The following is a 17,002-nucleotide window of genomic DNA, read 5'->3' on the forward strand; positions in this document are numbered from 1 at the left end:
TTTTGCCCATTCAGTATGGAATAGCTCTTATTATTTTGAGATACCTCCCATCAATACCGAATTTATTGAGAGTTTTTAGCATGAAGGGCTGTTGAATTTTGCCGAAGGCCTTTTCTGCATCTGTTGAGATAATCATGTGGTTTTTGTCTTTGGTTCTGTTTATCTGCTGGATTATGTTTATTGATTGCATATGTTGAACCAGCCTTGCATCCCAGGGATGAAGCCCACTTGATCATGGTGGATAAGCTTTTTGGTGTGCTGCTGGATTCGGTTTGCCAGTATTTTATTGAGGATGTCTGCATCGATGTTCATCAAGGATATTGGTCTAACATTCTCTTTTCTTGTTGTGTCTCTGCCAGGCTTTGGTATCAAGACGATGCTGGCCTCATAAAATGAGTTAGGGAGGATTCCCTCTTTTTCTATTGATTGGAATAGTTTTGGAAGGAATGGTACCAGCTCCTCTTTGTACCTCTGGTAGAATTTGGCTGTGAATCTGTCTGGTCCTGGACTTTTTCTGGTTAGTAGGCTATTGATTATTGCCTCAATTTCAGAGCCTGTTATTGGTCTATTCAGGGATTCAACTTCTTCCTGGTTTATTTAGTCTTGGGAGGGTGTATGTGTCCAGGAATTTATCCATTTCTTGTAGATTTTCTAGTTTATTTGTGTGGAGGTGTTTATAGTATTCTCTGATGGTAGTTTGTATTTCTGTGGGATCAGCGGTAATATCCCCTTTATCATTTTTTATTGCGTCTATTTGATTCTTCTGTCTTTTCTTCTTTATTAGTCTTGCTAGCGGTCTGTCAATTTTGTTGATCTTTTCAAAAAACCAGCTCCTGGATTCATCGATTTTTTGAAGGGTTTTTGTGCCTCTATCTCTTTCAGTTCTGCTCTGATCTTAGTTATTTCTTGCCTTCTGCTAGCTTTTGAATGTGTTTGCTCTTGCTTCTCTAGTTCTTTTAATTGTGATGTTAGGGTGTCAATTTTAGATCTTTCCTACTTTCTCTTGTGGGCATTTAGTGCTATAAATTTCCCTCTACACACTGCTTTAAATGTGTCCCAGAGATTCTGGTATGTTGTATCTTTGTTCTCATTGGTTTCAAAGAACATCTTTATTTCTGCCTTCATTTCGTTATGTACCCAGTAGTCATTCAAGAGCAGGTTGTTCAGTTTCCATGTAGTTGATTGGTTTTGAGTGAGTTTCTTAATCTTGAGTTCTAATGTGATTGCACTGTGGTCTGAGAGATAGTTTGTTATAATTTCTGTTCTTTTACATTTGCTGAGGAGTGCTTTACTTCCAACTCTGTGGTCAATTTTGGAATAAGTGCAATGTGGTGCTGAGAAGAATGTATATTCTGTTGATTTGGGGTGCAGAGTTCTGTAGATGTCTATTAGGTCTGCTTGGTGCAGAGCTGAGTTCAATTCCTAGATATCCTTGTTAACTTTCTGTCTCATTGATCTGTCTAATGTTGACAGTTGGGTGTTAAAGTCTCCCGTTATTATTGTGTAGGAGTCTCAGTTTCTTTGTAGGTCTCTAAGGACTTGCCAGGGTGGTTATGATGATACCCTTTCTTCCACTTGATCGCCAGCGACAGAACAAAGCTGGACAAAGAATGACTTTGACGAGTTGACAGAGGTAGGCTTCAGACGATCAGTAGTAACAAACTTCTCCGAGCTAAAGGAGGATGTTCAAACCCATCGTAAAGAAGCTAAAAACCTTGAAAAAAGATTAGATGGATGGCTAACTAGAATAAACAGTGTAGAGAAGACCTTAAATGACCTGATGTAGCTGAAAACCATGGCACGAGAACTATGTGATGCATGCACAAGCTTCAGTAGCCGATTTGATCAAGTGGAAGAAAGGGTATCAGTGATTGAAGATCAAATGAATGAAATGAAGCAAGAAGAGAAGTTGAGAGAAAAAAGTAAAAAGAAACAAACAAAGCCTCCAAGAAAAATGCGACTATGTGAAAAGGCCAAATCTATGTCTGATTGGTGTATCTGAAAGTGACACCAAAATTCAAATTTTAGTGTCCATAAATAAGATTGCATTAGAACATGGCAACACTCATTTATTTATGTGTTGTCTATGACTGCATTTTTGCTACAGTAGGGGAACTGAGTAGGTGTGACAGGGACTGAGTGACCCACAAGGCTTAAAGTATTTACTCTCTGGTCTTTTAGTGGTCTTGTTCTAAACCAGTTCTTACTCTTGCCACTGACTTGACAGGGGTTGTTTGGGTAACTTCTGCAAATGGGTATGTAAGTGTGTGTAAGGTGAGAGGCATTCTTCCTTACTTTGTAGCTGAAAATAGGTCATCCTGCTATGAGCTGTGAAGTCTGAATATGTTTCCCCTTGTTCCACTAAACTCAGAACAGGTACACCAAAATAAGTTTCAGAAAATAGTCACTAGGACCCATGGGAGAAGGGTAGCCTTCCACTTTTGCTGTTTTGATTAAACCACCTAAGAAGAAATTGCACAGACCAAAAATAAGCTCCAAACCAAAGATGGTATTGCCCAGTTGGTAGGCCATTCAGCCTTCAGTTCCTCGCGAAAGAGCTTTTAAAGCCACGTGTGACTAGATCAGCAGATTTCTTCCAGTTGGTCTCCTCAGAGAATGAGCCTTTGCCATGGAATCTACATAAGAGACTTACTTTAAGCTACTCTTCACTTCTTAGGATTCTCCTAGTTTCTGACATTAAGCTTTTTGGGTCATTCATATTGCAAATTTGCTTTTTGCATTTGATGTTGAGCACTGTCTTTGACCATCAACCTTGCTCGCTCCTTTACAGTTCAAGCTCTTGCTAGCTTTTCTTTTTTAGGTCATGTTGTTTGAGCACCCTGCCTATTTCCCCTCTACTCTCATCCTGCCTCAACATCACTACCATCACTAGATCAGCAGCCCCCATGATGCTTACCATCTGTCCTGAAAGCCAGGAATACATAGAATGTAAGATATGGGATGCTACATGTGAAAGCCCCATTGGTCACTGGGAATGGGAGTTGCATGATGGAAGAGAGCTGAAGTGGAGACTAGGATCAATGTTATTAGAAGGCAGAAAACAATCAGAAGCAGAAATGCAGATATAAACGCATTTTGGAGCACACACTAAGAGGATGTCAGCAGGACCTCTAGACATCATGGTAATGAGTGCTGTTGGCAAATGCCTGAGACACTGAGTCTGGGGTGATGGAAGATTAAGGGAAGGAAGGGGAGGAATTGGGGGAGGAAGGATGGCAGAAAAGAATTAAGTCTTGGGAGATAGCGCCTCACATGGGAAACAGTCACATGGAGAGTAGGAGGAGTTTGGAGCCTGATATGCCTCAGCAGCAGAGGCCTTTCCCACCTCTGCTTTGTTTGTCAGCTGGGGCAGGTCTACTGTGAGGACCAAAGAAAACCATTCTGGAAAGGCACCCAGCACCACTCCTGGCATAGTGCAGGTCCTCCCTGGGGTAGCTCCTTTCCTACTTCTGATTCCTATCTTAGAGCTGTTGCCATGTCACCACCATGACTCAGAGCCTGTGGAATCTTACGCTGGGTTCATCAGCTCAGAAAGGTCTGACTTCAGTCATTTATGCTTCGTTGCAAGGGGTACCAGAAATAATATTGTTTGGTATCAGTGACCTCTTCCATGCAGTGAGCAAAGAGAGACGTATTTTTACTTAATTTGATTATTCTATGGGTAATTTAGATGTCCCTGCATTCTGTTATGGCTAGACAAAGCATTATCCCAGAAGCACATGCAAACTATATTATTATTAAGTGAAAGTTAAGTGAAATATAATGGCATATAATAGGGATCACAGAGTTATTGCTAAACAAATAGCCTCAGCTTCCACTGCTACCCCTCCAGGCTGCCCAGATTCTGACACACAAAGTCCCCTCCTTATCTGTGGTATGGGGATGCCACTGGTGCCTAAAGAGGAGCATCACTAACACTTCCTGGTAAGGCTTTGGGCATGGAGAACATCCCCAGACATGCACACTCATTTGGCAGGGCCTCTTGTCTGTGGAAATAGTCTCCTGCACCTTCTCAAAAGGTGATTTTCTACTTCATGGGGTCAGCTCAAGATCATTCTTTGCCAGGGGCCAGCATGCCCCTCCTTAGGGCTGCCAGGGCCCTCTGAGCTTTACTCCATCACATTGTCTAACACAGTATATTGTGATTACCTAATTCTGTGATCCTCTCTTTTTCAAGTTTCCTAGCTTCTTGAGGACAAGGGCCATGTCTTATTTGTCATTTTATCCTCTAGAGTGTTACTTCATAAACTATAATGAGCAATGGAACCACCAGAGGATCTTGTTGAAATTCGGAGTCTGATTCAGCAGGTCTGGGGTGGGTAAGATGCTGCTTCTCTAATGAGCTCCCAAGTGGTGACAAAGTTGCTGGTCCAGGGACCACTCTGGGTAGCGAGCAAAGCCTTAATGCCTAACAGTGCCCAGACTAAAGTAGGTGTCACAAGCACAAATGTTGTGAGCTCAACCAGAGTATCACACATCAAAGTACTTTGAGAACTGTAAAACATTTATGAGCATGTTAGCAGCAGATGTATCTACTTTTTTTTTTTTTTTTTGAATAGGCCTGCTACTATTTTTCAGCTACCAGACTAGCCAGTTGAAAAGTAAAGGTCACAGATCAGTTATCTGCATAGATTTTTTAAAAATAATAAACATACGGGAAACAAAAACTGTTTGGCTGATGTTTCTTTTTTTTTTTTTTTTTTCTACTAGCTGGTTGAATTGGCTTTATATTTTTATATTGGGGACTGGTATTTGGATGTATTGGTATCTGTTTGGAGACAGATAGATATTTCATCTCTGTTCAATTTTTAAAATGCAGTCTCCTCTAAAATCCATTCAAAGTTAATTCACTTCAAGAAATAAGGGAGACACAGGTGAGCCTTTTACAGTGATTGGAACATGTTTACTTATTGTTTAAATTCCCTACTTCTGCTCATTCATGTAGGTGAATTTGAAATCTGTAGCTGGGTCCTGGATTGCAGCTGAGGTTACTTAGTTACTGATATATACCACCTACACAGGATGAGGATCTGAACAGAAAAGATCACCGATTGCTCCTTCCGCAACCCCTCCATCCTCTAGTGTCCGACTGGACATGAGATACTCAAGCTCTGTGGGACTGATTTGAACCCCCACCCAAGCCTTCTAGCCCCACTGATGTTTTTCTAATGGGAAGCTGCATTTTCTCTCTTATGGAATGGATTAGCACTGAGATTGGTGGACTTCAGCAAATTTTCCTGGACAGTAAAATCCTATGGATGAAATTTGATCCTGCCCTACTTGGAAAAGTAATGGTTTGAACACCAGTGGGCTTCAACAGGCAGCAACTCAGTTTGGATCAGTGGTTAATAGGCTAAGCACTGAAGTCAGATCTCTTGGATCCTAATCCTGGCTTTGCTACTTGCTTTGTGAGGGTAGCGGTGGGGGTGTTATTTAAAAGCTCTCTTCCTCAGTTTCCTCAGTTAGGTTTTGAAGGGAAGGCGAGGGTTAAAGACAGACACACACACACACAGAAAGAGGGCAACTCAACAGATAATGCAGGTTTTATGTCCAGCATAAAACCTAGAAAGTGGGGGACCAGCCTAATGCCAGAGCCCACCACTGCTTATGGGCTGGGGGTACTTATAGGTATGGGCGGGAGGGGTCTTGGCAGTATGGCTTGCTGCCCGGCAGGATATTGATACGATGTTCCCATGATGAGGTGGTTCTGGCGGGATGTCATTGTGGTGTTCCTTGGACCTTTGTCCAGCAAGATATGATAGAAATGTTTCTTTAGTTGGGCCTTTGTCCGCCTTGTGGTCAGGTGGTTGGGCAGGATGTTTCTCATGGCCTGAACCCCCAGGAAATGTTTCAGTTTGACCAAGGTCTGCGAAATAGCGGGGAGCTTACAAAATGGTGCAGTTTGTACTAACAAGGATGGCTATGAAGAATAATGAAACAATCAACACAGGCCACTCAGCACAGTGCCTGGCATGGCAAACACTCAGTGAGTATTAACTATTTTGATTACTATTTGGATTTTGCCTGCTTAGGTGCACATCTAGACATGCTACAGATGCTGCCTGCCAGAAGCTGGATTAACCAGGATGATTTTAGCAAGTAATAGGAAACTTGGCTCACAGTGGCTTATGTACTAAGGGCATTGGTTATTTCACGTAATGAGAAGGTTAACTTAGGGGAAGCTCCAGGGTAGGCTGACTGAGTGTCCCATTGTTGTTATCAGGGACACAGGTTCTCTCTTCTCTCCACTGACCTCAGGGGGTGGCTTGATCTTCAGGCTGCTTCCCCTGATGAGTATAAGGTGGTGGCAGTAGCATTAAGGACAATGTAAATTCTTCCTTGTTCATATCTGGCTGGAGAGTTTGAGAGAAAACCTCTCCCTAGACTATGAAACATTCGTATTTCCCTTCAGTCTAATGAGACCAGCCAGGGCTAGGTTCTGTTCTGAACCAGTGACAACTGCTGAGGGGCTGACAGATCACTTACCCTAGACCAGGAACCCTAAAGTTGACCAAGTAAATTAGCTACTTGCAGAGCTCATAAAATACAGTTTCCTAGGGCCTAGTGAGTCTGATTGCTAAGGATAGGGCCCAGACATAGGCATTTCAATGTGCATGCCAGATGGTTTTGATATAAAAAGAAATATTGAGCTTGGACTAATCAGGATCCACCTCTGGAGCTGGGTATGAGGTTGACCCACAAGTACAGAAGAGTGTGGGAGAGGGAAATGCCAGAAAAAAATCAGGTTCAGCTGAGAAGGTGGGAATGGCAAAAACAGTACCCCCTGTAGAAGTATGGAAAAGGTCAACCACCAAGGACCCAGATACTGAAATCCAGTGGCCGGTGGAACAACTTAGCAATGCCAAAAACCATTCACTCATTCAGTATCTTCTGTCAAATACTTCCTAAGGCCAGGTACTATGCTAACTGCAGTAATAACCTCCCTCAGACTGCAAACAGTATGGCGGGGTAGGCAGACAAATAAAAACAAGAAAGGGGTAATGACCCTGGTGTTTTTAAGATGCAAGGATGACCGTGTGTAAGATTGTGGGAGGAAGGAAGAAGGAACCAGCATGCATTTTCTTCTCTGACTACTAAAGGGCCCTCCAAAGTACCAAGATTTGATGAACTTGCCCACTCTTCAACTGCTTTGTCTTCTGCTTTCCAAAGATGGATCATCTCACAGCTACCAAGAGAGCAGAGTCCTTGTTTTGGCGAGGTGGAAGCGGAGAGGACGACAATTCTGTCATTGCCCTTGGGGAGAGGGCTCTGAAGCTCATGCTGTCTTGGCTGGGCTCCCCTTGGGGCTGGTGAGTCTCAACCCTGACTCCCTTGCTGTTGGGTGATGGAAGATGATGGGAGTGCAAATGCTTTGCAAACTATGAATCACTGGGTACCCCTGATGGATAGTGATCATTAATATAGAGCATTGGTCTTGCTCAGTCTCAGTCTGACTCATGTGCTGGGGATGACAAATAAGAGAGAAAAGAGGCCAACTGTGTATTAAAGACATTTGTCATTCACCTCTGGTCTGAAAGTGTCCTCTCAAAGATAGACACCCAGCACCACCGATTAAGTAACAATAGTAGCAACAATTATGACACCTTAAAGCTCCTGAATGCTTTATATCTTCAAAGGGCTTATACATAAATGATCTCATTTGATGTCTGGAGTCTGGTGATGTCTGCTGGTCTGAAGCTCAGAATTCTTCAGTTGAAGAATTCTGGGTTGTCTGCCACCTCCTTGTGATGGGTTTGCACCCTGCTGCTAGGAAATGTCATGCCTCCTCCTCTGTCTCCCCCTTCCTCACACACAGCTGCCCATCTCCTCTTTATTGCTGCTGTTTTGCTTTGAAATAACTTCTTCAAGCCATCAGCTCAGACAATCTGTTTCTAACATTGTCTCCTCAACTGATTTCCCTTGACAATTTCAATACCATGTCGAAATCATCTCATGCTGTAAATATAAGAACCAGGGATGTATTTTTATAAAAAAAAAGAGACTTTGGGTATAAAATACTTGCTTTTGCTAAAAATCAGAGTTTAGCAAATGGTGTTTGACAAGAGGGAAAGAGAAAAACGGAGGTCTCACATCCTTTAAACACTCTCCTTTCCTGGAAGGCTCTTGGATCTGCTTTCTTTATAGTTTCAAGTCTCCTGGGAGACAACCTGACAATGGCTCATTATGAGTCTCCCAGTGTGTTGACTTTCAGAACATACTGCTTCCCATCCCCAACCCATCTGGTTTCGTTTCACTGCAGGAACCAAGGCACAGACTCGGGAGACATCTGGGATAAGACTTCCCTCCACACCTGCTGGTACCTGAAAAATGCCAAATGGATCTGCCTTGTCAGGTGATGGGACAGGAGTGGTACATGGAGATCTGGATGCTGCAGCCTCAGGAAGCTGGGGGATTTGGAGGAGCAGAGGTTAGGCAGTGAGGAGTTGAAATCCCAGCCATCTATGAATGAGCTGTGTGACGTCAGGTAGCTTACCCCTCTGAGCTTCTGTGTACCATTCTGATAATTATTTACTCTTTCTGGATCATAGGCCTCAAATTCCTGGATGTGTACAAGGGTCAGAAGAGCAATCCAAGCAACAAGGCTGCACAGACTACCTGCTCCTAGGCCAGGACACTCACACAGGACACAAAGGAAGTGAAGCTTAGCTGTTTTCTGTCTTCTGGTCAAGATGCTGCTTAGCGAACAGGGAAAGCACTGGGGCTCTGTACTTGCCCGTTTATTACCCCCAGTGTACCTGCAGTTTCCAGTTCTAAGACAGTCTGATTAGATTGGCATTTCTACACCACAAGACACATCCTCTTTCCTTTGTTCCCTCTATTACAATCTCCAGGGTCCGCCAATAGTGTCTTTCCTAGGGAGTCTCACAGTGCTGCTGACCCAGGTTCATGAGATCCATACCCCTATTTCCTATAACCATCCTGTGTGGGGGGTTATTGTGTTCTCAACAACAATTTGGGGCCTTCCCTGTCTTTCCTTGATGGTGGCTACACCATGCCCTGCTATGAAAACAATGCCAGATATTTACATCCTGTTAGTCCTTGAAGAATTGTATGTGTTTGTGTGTGTGTGCACCTGTGTGCTTTCTGAGCAGTGTTTTAGTGTAACCCTATTGCCGCAGTCTAATCCACACAGTTCTAAAATATAAATTGACCTTGAACATGCTAATAGCTTTTTTTTTTTTTTTCTAAGACAGAGTCTTGCTCTGTTGCCCAGGCTGGAGTGCAGTGGCACAATCTCGGTTCACTGCAACCTCTGCCTCCTGGGTTCAAGCGATTCTCCTGTCTCATCCTCCCGAGTAGCTGGGACAATAGGTGCATGCCGCCATGCCTGGCTAACTTTTGTATTTTTAATAGAGACAGGGTTTCACCATGTTGACCAGGCTGGTCTCAAACTCCTGACCTCAAGTGATCCACCCACCCTGGCCTCCCAAAATGCTAGGATTATAGGCGTGAGCCACTGTGCCTGGCCAAACAGGCTAATAGCTTTTATTGTTTATTTTACTCTTCGTAAATAGTAATGGTAGTTAAGTCCTAAGTTTGGAGTGCATGAGTTTAAATGAGATAATGCATGTAAATCATTTAGCACAGAGCCTGGAACCTAGTCCATGCTGCTGTCAGGGGAGAGATATCAACAGTGTCCAAATCATCAGAGATGTTCGGGACATGGGCTCTGGATGTCCCCGGCGGGGCAGGGGGTGTTGCTGGATTTTTAGAACAATGCAAAGGCATTTTCTGGGCATATATCTTCAACTGCTGACTGGGAGATTTCACCATTTTATTTCTAACTGAGCATGTCCAAATTGAATTCATACTGTTTTCTCTAAAACCTGATGTCTTCAGCTTAGAGTTCTGCAGAGCTTTATATTCCTAAGCATTAGGATTTGCAAACAGGTGGCCTGTGGGCTGCATCTGGCTCACAGAAATGGCCCAAATAGTGTTCTTTAAAAAGTGGAATATTATCATGTGTTAAAGTCAATAGAGTTTACATTTAAAAATCCGTATTTCTGGATTCTCTTGGAAAAGTAGCAGATCTGGCAACATCAGGCCCTGGTGGCAGCTGTTGGCTGGTCTGATTGGTACTTCAGATGGGAATGTGCCCTCCAGTTTTCCACAGTGTCTTCCACCCCATACCAGATCTTTGATATTGAAGCCCTGGTACTAGATGCCATTTAACTACCACATAAGTCTATCACACAAGCTGGAAGCTGAGGTGATAAGATGACAAGGAACAGAGATGTGAAAAGAGCTGGCAAAGCTAGGGAAAGAATGCAAAATAAAAGCCTTGCTATAAAGATGAAATGAGGTGGAATAATGAGCAGATTATAGAAAACTAAATTCATAATGTGAAGGGAAAGCTTGAGGAACATTCATCGAAGGTAGCAGAAAAGACACAAGTAACCAGAAAGAAAATAATTACAGGGGAACACAGACAACAGATATCAATACAGAAAGATTTGACAGTTTTGAAAGACAGCAGGTTAGAGCAACAGGATATTCAAAGACATCATATTGAAAGGGCCCTCTAAGTTCCAGACAACATTAATAAAAAGAAACCAATACATAGACATATCCTGGTTAAATCCCAAATTTCAGTCATGGCAAAAGAATCAGATTTGCTGCCAGGTAGAAAAAAAAATAATATGCTGCCGTGGGATTTTTTTTTTTAAATAGGTTTTCAAAAAGCAAAAAAGAATGAGACTTGCTGAAAAGAACCTTTCTCTCCAGTATGAAATGCCATATGTCTTTGTTAGTTCAGACTGCTATAACAAAAATACTATAGACGAGGTGGCTTAAACAATAGAAATCGACTTATTACAGTTCTAGAGGCTGGGAAGTCCAAGATCAAAGTGCTGGTCAATTCAGTTCCTGGTGAAGGCCCTCTTCCTGGTTTGCAGGCAGACACCTTGCTGCATGCTCACATTGCGGAGAGAGATACCATCTTTCTCATACCTGTTCTTATAAAGGCACTAATTCCATTCATGAGGGCTCCACCCTCATGACCTCATTTAACTCCCAAAGCCCCTCCCCAAGATGCCACTACATTGGGGATTGGGCTTCAACATGTGAATTTGGAGGGGGAAGACACACACATTCAGCCTATAGCACCATGAGGCAGGGCAACAAAAGTAATTTGTAGGAAGAGAATTCCATTATGTGCTGAGTTGACATTTATATATGGAGGTACAATAAGATATTTGAGAAAGGCAAGATCTGAGATAGCTTACTAATCCATGTTTAAGTAACTTTGGAAAATTGGGGTTAACAAAGTTAAACATATTTCTATGCTCAAACATTACTCTGAAACTTTAATATGATCATATACATTGTAAGTTTTAAAGGTGGCCACAGACAGCATTTCCTAAACTTGATGACGTAATCCTTTTTTTTGAAGCCTACATCTGTTAATGTTGGCCAAAAGAGTACTCGATGGATTATAGTTATAGACATGATGATTTAGACAGGTGCTAGGAAGACCTTTAATACAATTCAAGATTCATTCCGAATAAAAGCTTTTAAAATAATTTTGAAAAACAAAAAGATGCTTTACTAACATGAAAAAGCCTATTCCAAACATAGAACCAACTTCATAAATAATAGTAAAAGACCATGAAAAATCAGGAATAAGAATGCCTGCTGTTATTAATTTAGTAATTTTCTAGACATTCTAGACAAAACAATAATTTCAATCTAAGCAACTAGAATCCCAATCTAAGCAACTAGAGAACTATCATACCTTAGTGAGGTTGCTATAAAATAAATGTGAAAAATGTTTCCCCCCTAAGCTAGCACCAACTAATTAAACAAATAGAATATAAAACTCTTCCATTTTCCTTAGGAAAAAAACAAAACAGCACACAAGCTACAAATACATTTAACACAAAATGTATAGGATCTGTGTAAAGAAAATGGCAAAATATCACTAGGGAACATAAAATAATATTTAAACAGAAAGAGAGAGAGAGAGACATACCATATTCCCAGGGGATAAGACTTTATTAAAAGATACTAATTCTTACTAAATTGATTTAGAAATTGAATGTGTTTCCAGTATAAATCCCAAAGAGTTTGTGAAGGGGAAGAATTTGATTCTAAAATTCATTTGAAAGGGTAGACCAATGAGAACAGACAAGAAGAGTTTTTAGAATAAGAAAAAATGAAAATCTAGGCCTCTTGCATTGGCAAATGTTAAAATCTGCAGTCAAAAACTGTAGATCATCTGAGAATTTGTTGTCAAGATTGCAAATTAACCTGCCAAAGTTTGTGGATGCTGGCAGAAATCACAGATTCCTGGGCTGAGACACAAAGTTTGTTACTCGTGACACCACTGTGGCATGAACATCATGCCTGAGTTGGTGCCCTGGTCTTCCGAGTGCCATCGGGGCAATGCAGAGGGGTCCAGGAAGATGCTGGATACTTAGGTGGCTTTCATCACAGCTGAGGAACCCTGAGGTTAGAGAACCAGAATCTTTTATAGCGGACAGTAAGCAAACCTGCCCAAACTTTGCCCCAAGGGAGATTTAATCTTCATTAGAGTGCGGCAAACTTGCCCCTTGCCCTGGAGGGAGACACCGTCTCTTCAAAGGCCCTTTGCTATCTTCACATCCTTGAATAGGTGGCCAATGCCTCTGCTCACAGACGTGCAGAAACATGAGAGACTCATGGAGAATTGTCTCCAACAAAATCTTTGCTTCTATACTGTCTTGGTTTCTGGTGAATTTTCCAATGTATATGCCACTCCTTCCACCACTCTGATTAATATGAACAACTGAGCCTGGGACCAAACTCAGCCAATTTGTCCCAGAGAGCATTTAATTAAGGATACTATCAATAGGACTCCAAGCGTCAGGATGAGGCCAACCTGCAGAATAGAACTTAATCATGTCCCCCAGTGTCCCAGACCCAACCAACTGAAAAAATCCCAGAGACTATCAGCATAGACCTTACAAAAGTAATTTACTCTCTCCTTAAGTTTCATATTGATCTTTCTATTTGGCCTAAGACATTAATCCAGCTATGGGCAAATGTATTAGTGATTGCAGAGATTCTGCTTTGGCACACAAAGAGGAAGTCCAGGGAAATTCTATCATCCATAACAACCCTGGCAAGTGAATTGAGGCCAACCTGATTGACCATGTCAGTCCAAGAAGAGAATCTAAGGAACTGAGCCAGAATTAACTTAGAATTCCCCAGAACCCCTCTTGGCTATGTTGCCACTTTGGGGATGGTCTGAGATTGCTGTTAGGAGAAGAAAGACATATCATATCCAGGAATGGTCAGGGTAGAATCCTGAATTTTCCAAAATAGGTCTCTATACTTCCCACCCTTTTTGTCCTAACCATTATCCAGGAAATGGCTGAGAAAGGATGACCTCTTTCAGGAGGCAATTGCATTTGGTGACCAGACTTATGAAGGTACGTACACCAGGAGAAGACGAGGGTAGTGGAGTCAGAAGTATTTTCGAGTTGACTTTTGAGGAAGTTAGTCTACTGCTTAGCAATCTCAGATGCCTGTGGATGGCAGGAGCATGGAAAGTTGGATGCCTTGATTCTCAGTCCCATTTTTTAGTAGCTTTTGCAATAAAAAGGGCACCACTGTCCGATTGCAAATAGTCTCAAAAGCTGAACACATAATACAGATTAATTTCAAAAGCCGGAAAGGTGTGACTGGAGTCAGCTGCTTGGACAGGAACAGCAACACCAAAGCCTGGAAAAGTGTCAGCAGCAGTGAGGCACCACTGATAGCTCCAGGAGGAAGTCAAAGGTCCACTGTCATCAGTCTGCCAGGAACATGTAGGGCCATGCTTCACGCAATGTGGTTTCCCTCACTGAAAGATGAAGAGGTCAAGTCTAGGAGTCACAGTCTGGCATGCAGCCGTAAGTCTGCATCAGAAGCACCGAGTCCTTGGCTCTGTGGACTGTCTGTGGTCTGTGTGGGGGCTGTGCTGCCATTTCCGGTGTGATGATGGATCCAGGCAGCACTTGTGGAAATCTGAGCAGCGCAGGCTCCATCAACAGCTCCATTCCAGCTGGTCTCTCAGAGAATGAGCCTTTGCCATGAGATCTACATAAGTGACCCAGATAGTTCAATCAGCAGCTGTGATTTGTCCCCACTGTTTGCGTGAGGTGTCTTCAATCTGCCAGTTTGTGGTTTTCCAAGTGGCAGACCAAACAGCTAGCCATTAGCAACTGTTCAAGAGTTAGTAAAAATATGGCAAGGTTCGTCAAGATGAGTGTTTTCCATGAGAACAGGCTTGAATTTTGCCCATGGACAGTGACTACACCATCTTCAGTTCTACATAGCTGATGCTGAGGCTAAACAGCCCAGTGGTCACCACTGGGTTTCAGCTTAACTGAACCACAAGGCCCAGGCATTTAGAAAAATCTCTGTGAATTGAGGGCCCTGTTGTACCCACAGCTTGCTTCTGTCAGTGGAGAGGAAGACAACATTTTCCCAAAGAGACAGGTGCCTCTTATTAAATTATAAACTTAGATGTTGCTGAAGCCAAGCTAGCTGCATTCTGGAATATTCTATTTTCCTTGTTAGTCATTGAGTCTGAGTTGACCCACTCAAAGTGGACTATCAGGTCAGAGATTCATGAAGCCTGCATGGGTCAAGCATTCACTTTGACCAAGAGCCCATTAGCAAGCTAACAGCTGCTTTGAAAAAGGGGTTTATGATGTGGTTATTGTGCTACAGTTTTGCAAAGTTATTACCAAAGGTAAAACTAGGTAAAGGGACATTCGATCTCTCTGTACTGTTTCTTGTAACTGTGGTGAATTTAAAATTATTTCAAAATTAAAAGTTTTCAAAAAGTTGATCTCATGGAGGTAGAAAGTAGAATGAATCATAGCTACCAGAGGCTGGGAAAGGTTGGGTGGTGGGGGTAGGGTGGAGGCAGGCAGTGAGAAAAAGAGGTTAATTAATGGGTACAAACATACAGTTAGAGGGAATAAGTTCTAGTGTTCAATAGCAGAGTAGGGTAACTACAGTTACCAACAACTTATTGCATATTTCAAAATAGCTCTAAGATTTCGAATGTTCCCAATACAAAGACATGACAAATGTTTGAGTGATGGATATCCTAATTGCTCTGATTTGATTGTTACACATTGTATGCATGTATCAAAATATCACATGCATCCCATAAATACATACAATTATTATCTATTAATAAAAATTATTTTTAATAATTAACAACTTTAAAAAAAAATATTTAATTTCTCCCTAAACCCCAAAAGGCATTTCCAGGTGGAGGTTGCCTTCCTTTGGCAGAGATTCTAATTAATGAAACTATTAGTCACAGAGACTTATAGCTCAAAGGCATCATGTTAGGATTGTGGGGCCCTACGAGTACCGGCACTTTTCTATATCTGGCTCTTCCCAATCCAATAATATCATCTGGCATTTATGAGCATGCGTAGTACAGGCATGGGAAACATCAATACAAATTTATGTTCTGTGGTGGAAACTACAACAGCAGTAGAGGGAATCATCCCAAAGGATCCTCTGCACAAGGTCACAAGCCCAGCCCAAACCTTGTCAGATGAATTTGGTAGCCCCTGTGCCTCACAGGACAGGGTAAGATGACGATCAAGGTGCTTGTGTCCAACAGAGCCATGCAAATTTGAGTCCCCCAAAGTTCTCTAGTGTACTCAGATAGGTGCATGTGGCCTTCTGTCCTCCTTGGGGACAGAGAGACCTTGGCCCCACTCGCAATCATCTTTTTCTTTGAAGTAGCTGAGGCCAGGGTAGAGGGTAAGGGAAGGGCAAGGGGGTGCATAGGGAGACAGCTGCCTTGTGCCAGTAGACACGGCACATTTACTTCAATTTTTGAGTGTTGCGGTGGCTGTAACCGTATCAGCCAACAAACTTCCGATGCTTTTGGCCCACCCAAAGCCCTCTCTCCTTATTGCTGACACCATCTATTTCATCTTTGGAGGCTCCCTGATTCCCTGCTACGCCATTTTGCCTTTTTGCTCAGGTCTGGGGCTTGCCGCCCCATTGTCATGAAAGCATTCCTTCTTACTTTCGCCCGAAGGAGAGTAAGAAACAACCATGGCGTCATGCAGATAGCTTGTTTCAGTGTTACCTCTTGTCACATAGCCTGTATCATTCATTTACAGGTAGGACAATCAGAGATCCTTATTCCTCCTTCCTGTCCCATCCACCACTTGGGTACGAGCAATGACAACTATATCTCAGGATGTCTTTTTACCTCCCGTAACCTGGCTCATGTGCCCCTTATCTCTTCTTTCCTAGAAAGCCATGTCTCTATCTGCATCTCATCCTTACTGCCAAAAGCTGTCCATGATCTGAGATTTTAACTTACTTGCAAGCCAGCAAGTAAGCCTGCCACAGTTTCAGAAAAGTAGCGGAAGACATGAGACTCCTGGGTCAGAGACAAATAATTTTTTAATTCACTGCACAGCAAACAGTATGAACTTTATGTTGTCAAGTCCCTCGTGACCAAATGCTGCCAAGACCCTCACAGCCAATGTGGAGGAGTCCACAGGCTCACTATGTATATAGTGAGCTGGATTCCCTAAGTACAAACACAGATGAGGACACCTGAACTTAGGGAATCCAGCTCTTGTATTATACACAGTATATAAACCTGCCTGAACTTTTCCCTAGAGAAAGAGAGACATTGTATTATACCGGCAGTAACCAAATTTGTTCTTTCCTCTGGAGAAAGACTTCCTTTCTATCTTCCAAAGATGTTCACTATACAGACATCCTTGAATAAATAGTCTGGAACAAAGGGAGTCTATTGTAAGATATTTATAGAAAGTAAAGTTTAAAAATCCAGAATATTTGGATATTTAGAAAATAAACTGTTAGCAATCGTTTTATTAAAGAGATTAAAGCAATAGTAAGATGAACAAGTAAATTATTCACCTTAATACCTCAGGACAATTTAAGCTTGTGTCATCCTCCCCTCCCCTCCCTTCCCCTCTCC

The sequence above is a fragment of the Colobus angolensis genome, unplaced genomic scaffold, assembly GCF_000951035.1.
Source record: "Colobus angolensis palliatus isolate OR3802 unplaced genomic scaffold, Cang.pa_1.0 Scaffold172, whole genome shotgun sequence".
In the NCBI taxonomy this organism is placed as follows: Eukaryota; Metazoa; Chordata; class Mammalia; order Primates; family Cercopithecidae; genus Colobus; species Colobus angolensis.